The sequence below is a fragment of the Rhinoraja longicauda genome, chromosome 7 (genome assembly GCF_053455715.1).
Source record: "Rhinoraja longicauda isolate Sanriku21f chromosome 7, sRhiLon1.1, whole genome shotgun sequence".
Lineage (NCBI taxonomy): Eukaryota > Metazoa > Chordata > Chondrichthyes > Rajiformes > Arhynchobatidae > Rhinoraja > Rhinoraja longicauda.
In genome coordinates this window covers 53124535-53130534 of record NC_135959.1, presented here as the reverse complement: position 1 = coordinate 53130534, position 6000 = coordinate 53124535, and positions in this window count along the sequence as shown.

Below are 6000 nucleotides of genomic sequence, written 5' to 3'. Positions count from 1 at the left end.
TGGAAATATCGAAAGATGATGTGTTGGATGAGGGGGTTGGTGGGGTGAAAGGTGAGGATGAGGGAAACTCCATCTTTATTCCATCTGGGGTGAGGGGGCACGAGAGCAGAAGTATGTTTAAGCATTTTCCAGCCCTCTGAAATTTGTGCCCTTTTCGGTTGAGTTTCTTTTCTGTAAAGACTCTTTTAAGTTTGTTTTGTATGTTGTCATTGATACCAGTTTTATTTGTCGAAATGTCTGACAATATTCAAACCCTATCTGTTTGGGAAATTCACCCACCCACCCAGGGTTGTCAGGTGAAATCCCCACTCTTTCCTTCACTGAGTTTTCCATGTGTCGTTTTTGTTGCACCGGTCATAAAATCTATTTATTTCTTCATGTAAGAGTTTCTTCTCTCATAATCCTACCTGCTTTTACCTTGTGTTTTCTAGTTTTTCACTTTCTCCATGACAATGAGTGGGCAAAGAATTCTGATTTCACCGCTTTAAGAGTTTTGTCAACTTGCTTGTCTCATGCTGTTGGACAGAAAGATGTGACTGACAGGAAACCAAATGATTAACCAAACTCCTGCTCTTCTGTCTCCATTTTCTACTTTGATATGATCAGATTTACATGAACTTGATAGAATCCTAAAGCATAGAAACAGGACCTTCAGCCTAACTCACTCATGCCAACCAAGATCTGTATGGAGTTTGCACATTCTCCCTGTGACTGTGTGGGTTTTCTCCAGGATCTCGGGTTTCCTCCCACACTCCAAAGATGCACAGGTTTGTAGGTTAATTGGCCTTGGTAAAATTGTAAATTGTTCCAAGTGTGTGGGATAGTGCTAGTGTATGGGGAGATCGCTGGTCGGCGTGGACTCGGTGGGCCGAGGGCCTGTTTCCGTGCTGTATCTCTAAACTAAAAATGAACAGGGAGAATGTACAAACTCCATACAGACGGCACCTGTAGTCAGGATCAAACCTGGGTCTCTGGCGCTGCAAGGCAGCAACTCTACAGCTGTGCCACCATGCTGACCCTGCCATTAAAGGCAGGGACCTGACCTTGTACATAAGCACATCATGAGAGTCAAAGCCATGGCCTTTAAGGAGGGGAAAAAAACAGTGAACAGATGCTGAATGCTCTAATATTTAGCAATTATGAACAACTGGAGTGAGGCACAATTGTGGCCTCGGGCAATGTTGGAGCAGAAATGGTTTCCAGTTTTGATAAAAGTTCTCCGAGTTCACCGTGGTTAGACACTATTTTATTAAAATCTGGTAGTAGTGGTAGTTCGTTGCAAGTTAGTTCAAGATGGAAATTAAAATTCTGATAGGTGACAAAGACAGGGAATATGGGTTGTTATAAGGTCATGTGATAGGAGCAGAATTAGGTCATTCGGCCCATCAAGTAAAAGGTTTCAATGGTCTTTTATTGTCACATGTACCGATTAAGGTCCAGTGAAATGCGAATTACCGTACAGCCATATCTATCTATCTTTGTCCTAAAAATATCCATTAACTTGGCCTCCACAGCCTTTTGTGGCAAAGAATTCCACAGTTTTACCACTCTCTGACTAAAGAAATTCCTCCTCATCTCCTTTCTAAAGGAACAAACTTTAATTCTGAGGCTATGACTTCTAGTCCTGGACTCTCCCACTAGTGGAAACATCCACTCCACACCCACTCTATCCAAGCATTTCACAATTCAGTAAGTTTCAATGAGGTCCCCCTCATCCTTCTAAACTCCAGTGAGTAGAGGCTCAGTGCCGTCAAACGCTCATCATATGTTAACCCAATCGTTCCTGGGATCATTCTTACAAACCTCCTCTGGACCCTCTCCAGAGCCAGCACATCCTTCCTCGGATATGGTGCCCAAAGTTGCTCAAAATGCGGCCTGCCTCAGCATTACATCCCTGTTTTTGTATTCTAGCCCTCTTGAAATAAATGCTAGCGTTGCATTTGCCTTTCTAACTATCGATTCAACTTGCAAATTAACTTTTTGAGAATCCTGCACCAGCACTCCCAATTCCACGGTTTAGGATTCTCTCCCCATTTAGAAAATAGTCTGTGCCTTTATTCCTACTACCAAAATGCATGACTCTGCTATAATATATTCCATCTGCCACTTCTCTGCCCACTCTCCCAACCTGTCCAAGTCCTTCTGAAGAGTCCCTGCTTTCTCTACACTACCTGCCCCTCCACCTATTTTTGTATCATCTGCAAATTTGGCCACAAAGCCTTCAATCCCCTCGTCCAAACCATTAATGTACACGTGAAGTGTAGCGGCCCCAGCACCGACCCCTGTGGACTCTGCTAGTTACTAGCAACCAACAGAAAAAGGTGCCCTTTATTGCCATTCTTTGCTTTCTGCCATCCAGCCAACCTGCTATCCATGCTAGTATCTGGTCTTTGATACCACAATATGTCAGGCTACAGAACTGTCTCGGATGCAGTGGTGAGCAACACAGGGGCCCCACAGGGGACGGCCCTCTCTCCTTTCCTGTTCACCATCTCGGACTTCAGATATAACTCAAACTTCTGCCACCTGCAGAAGTTCTCGGATGACTCAGCAATTGTGGGCTGCATCAGTGAGGGGGGGGGGGGGGGAAGCTGAATACAGAGGTGTAGTCAACAACTTTGTTGAGTGGTGTGGGCTGAATCACCTGCAGCTTAACACCGACAAGACTAAGGAATTAATGGTGGACTTTAGGAGGAGAGGAACACCCATGTCCCCTGTCTCCATCAATGGTGTGGACAGTAAACTGAACTGGACTGGTCCAGAAACGCTGAGGCCCTGTACAAGAAGGGACAGAGCCGGGTGTACTTTTTGAGAAGGCTCCGCTCCTTCAACGTCTGCAGTAAGATGCTGCAGATGTTCTACCAATCGGTGGTTGCCAGTGCCAGCTTCTTTGCTGCCATGTGCTGGGGTAGCAGGGCGAAGGCCGCGGATGCCAACAGGATTAACAAGCTCATCATGAAGGCTGGCTCCGTCCTGGGGGCGGAGTTGGACTCATGGGAGGTGGTCTTGGAGGGGGGATGCTCCTCAAACTGTGGAGCATCCTGGACAATACAGCTCACCCCCTTCATGACACACTGGTTAACCTGAGGAGCACTTTATATTGGTTCCATCAAGATGCAGTACAGAACACCACAGGAAATCCTTTTGCCCTGTGGCTATCAAACTGTATAACTTCTCCCCCTTCTGTCATGGGGTAGACTGACAGACTCCCCTCCTCCCCTCCCCAATTTTTGCACATCCCCAAACTGTTCCATTCGTCACTTTCATTTCATGTTTCATGTATCTTGTGTTTTATGACTATCAGCAGATCAATTTCCCTCCTGGGATAAATAAAGTTCTGTCATCTACCATGGGCTCTCAGCTTCCTTAACAACCTCGCATGTGGCAGCTTATCAAAGGCTTTCTGAAAATCTAGGAAAAGAACATTCACTGACCCTCCTTGGTCTGTACTGCTATTCTTCAAAGAATTCCAGCAGACTCGTCAGGCAAGATCTCCCCTTCACAAAACCATGCTGACCGGCCTGGTTTATCACGAACTTCTAAGTACTCCGTAACCTCATCCTTTATAATGCACTCTAAAATCTTACCAACCACGGAAGTCAGACTAACTAGCCTATAATTTCCACTATTCTGCTTTGCTCCCTTCTTGTACAGCAAGGTAATATTGGCAATTTTCCCATGGTCTGGAACCACTCCTGACTCTAGCGATTGTTGAAATATCATATTAATGTCTCCACAGTCTCTCAAGCCATCTGCTTCAGAATCATAGGGTGCAGTCCATCCGGTCCGGTTAAGAAACTAAAAATGAAACAAGTAGTTTTATGAAAGAACTGAGAATAACTATTACATAAATAAGCAAACAGAAACTTTAATATTGTACTATGTAACATCTAAGGGACGATAAAAACAGGATGGGGGGATTTCATTGGAATATTCTGGGTGAGCAACGGATCCACTCAAGTAGGTATTGTTTGAGCAATGTGGTCACTAAACAAAAGCAATTCTAATGTCACGCTTCCTGTGAGAAAGCAAGCTCACAACAAACGTTGATGGCATGTGTGAACTTAATTGCTGTGTTAAATTAAAATGCTTTTTTTTGAGTAGCTCAATAAAGTTTAGATTAGTTTAGAGGTGCAGCATGGAAACAGGCCCCTCGGCCCAATGAGACCCCAGCGACAAAGTGATGACCCGTACACTAGTTCTGTCCTGCACACTAGTCTCGCCTGCCTGTGTTTGGCCCATTTGCCTCTAAACTTTCCCTATCTATGTACCTGTCCAAATGACTTTTAAATGCTGTTTTGGTACTTGCCTCAATACCTCCCCTGGCAACTCATTTCATATACCCACCACCCTTGGTGTGAAAATGGGGTCCCTCAGGTTCCTATTAAATCTTTCCTCTCTCAGTTTAAAGCTTCTTCTGCCTCTCAATTCCCCTACTCTGGGTAAAAGATTTTGTGCATCTACCCCATCTATTCTCTTCATGATCTTATACACCTCTGCAAGATCAAACCTCAGCCTCCTGCGCTCCAAGGAATAAAGTCCTAGCCTGCTCAACCTCTCCCTATAACGCAGGCCCTCAACTCCTGGCAACATCCTCATAAATCTTCTCTGCACTTTTTCCAGCTTAACAACCTCTTTCCTATTGCAGGGCAACCAAAACGACTGCATGTTTGCAACCAGTTGAATATTAGTTTACAACAATACAAACATTTCACATTTTTAAAATCCTTAGTATCCTCTTCATTCTACATGTCAGCTTTCACACTCGAACACCCCAAGAAGAAGAAAAACTAATATAACTACTTTAATTGTTGAAGATACTTGAAACCAGGTATTCCAAATTCTTCTCAAAAGATTATCTGGAAATTAAATTCTCCTTCTAAAAACTTTTTATCACAATGATTTTGAGAAGATGAATTAAAGTATTTCTTATCATTCCATTAACTTAGTGAATCCTAAATAATAAAAAACATGTTTTTTTCTCAGAATGTGCACCACAGGAAATCATAAATGTTAGATACAAATTATTGTCTTTTTTTATGAGCAATTTTGCTTAAAAATATTCCTATTCATATTTTTGGCATCCAAATCAGCATGTTTTATTCTAAGAAAACATAAGAGATTGTACGTGAAATCATTTATGTGTACGATTAGCAACAGAATTGGGAAGAAAGGTTTAAGCGTACATGGTAAACCACAACGTTTTTGTCCGTTTCCCTTTTGAAGCCTGCAGCCGTGTTATTTGCATGAAATGACGTTCTCAGCGGCAAGTCTGCAGAGGCTTGGGTTGATTCGCAAAGCTGGCTGCATTGAAGTGCAATGCTGGAGAAATGCAACAGGCTAAAAATGTGGGCTCGAGTTATGGTATAGATAAGTGTAGACTTATTGGAACAAGAATTGTGCAAATATATCAAACTGTCAGTGACTCAGTTGGAAAACAAATGGAAAGAGTAAATATTTTCGTGATCATTTTAACATGCTTGCAATCCGTATACAACATCTTTATTTTGTATCATTAGAAACCAGGTAATCAACTTATATTAAAAATTCATGGACTACGGTGATCGTTTATTCAAAATGTATCGTTGTCAGTTGCATCAATTTATTGTATCAAGTTGAAGTAATAAATATGCCATTCAATATTTTCTGTTCAGTTAATTACTTTGTTATTATATCTATTTTAATATAAGTAGCACTTTGGTAAAATTATATTACAGTTTCCATTGTTGTTCTGAATTAAAATTAACAGATAAATCTATTTTTATTTTTCATAGCTATTGAAAATTACTTGTATTGAAACTATGATTAGAAATGATAAAATAATGTGGACTCTTTCATTTGTCCAAAAAGATTATTAATTTTCTTTTAAAACCATGATATGAATAAGCCTTTAATTTATCTTGTCAAAAAGTTAACAATATAAAGCAATGTTGCAGCACATCAAATTGCACACGAGCTTTGCAGTAGCGGCATTATTTTACCTAAGGTAAAACAAAAACA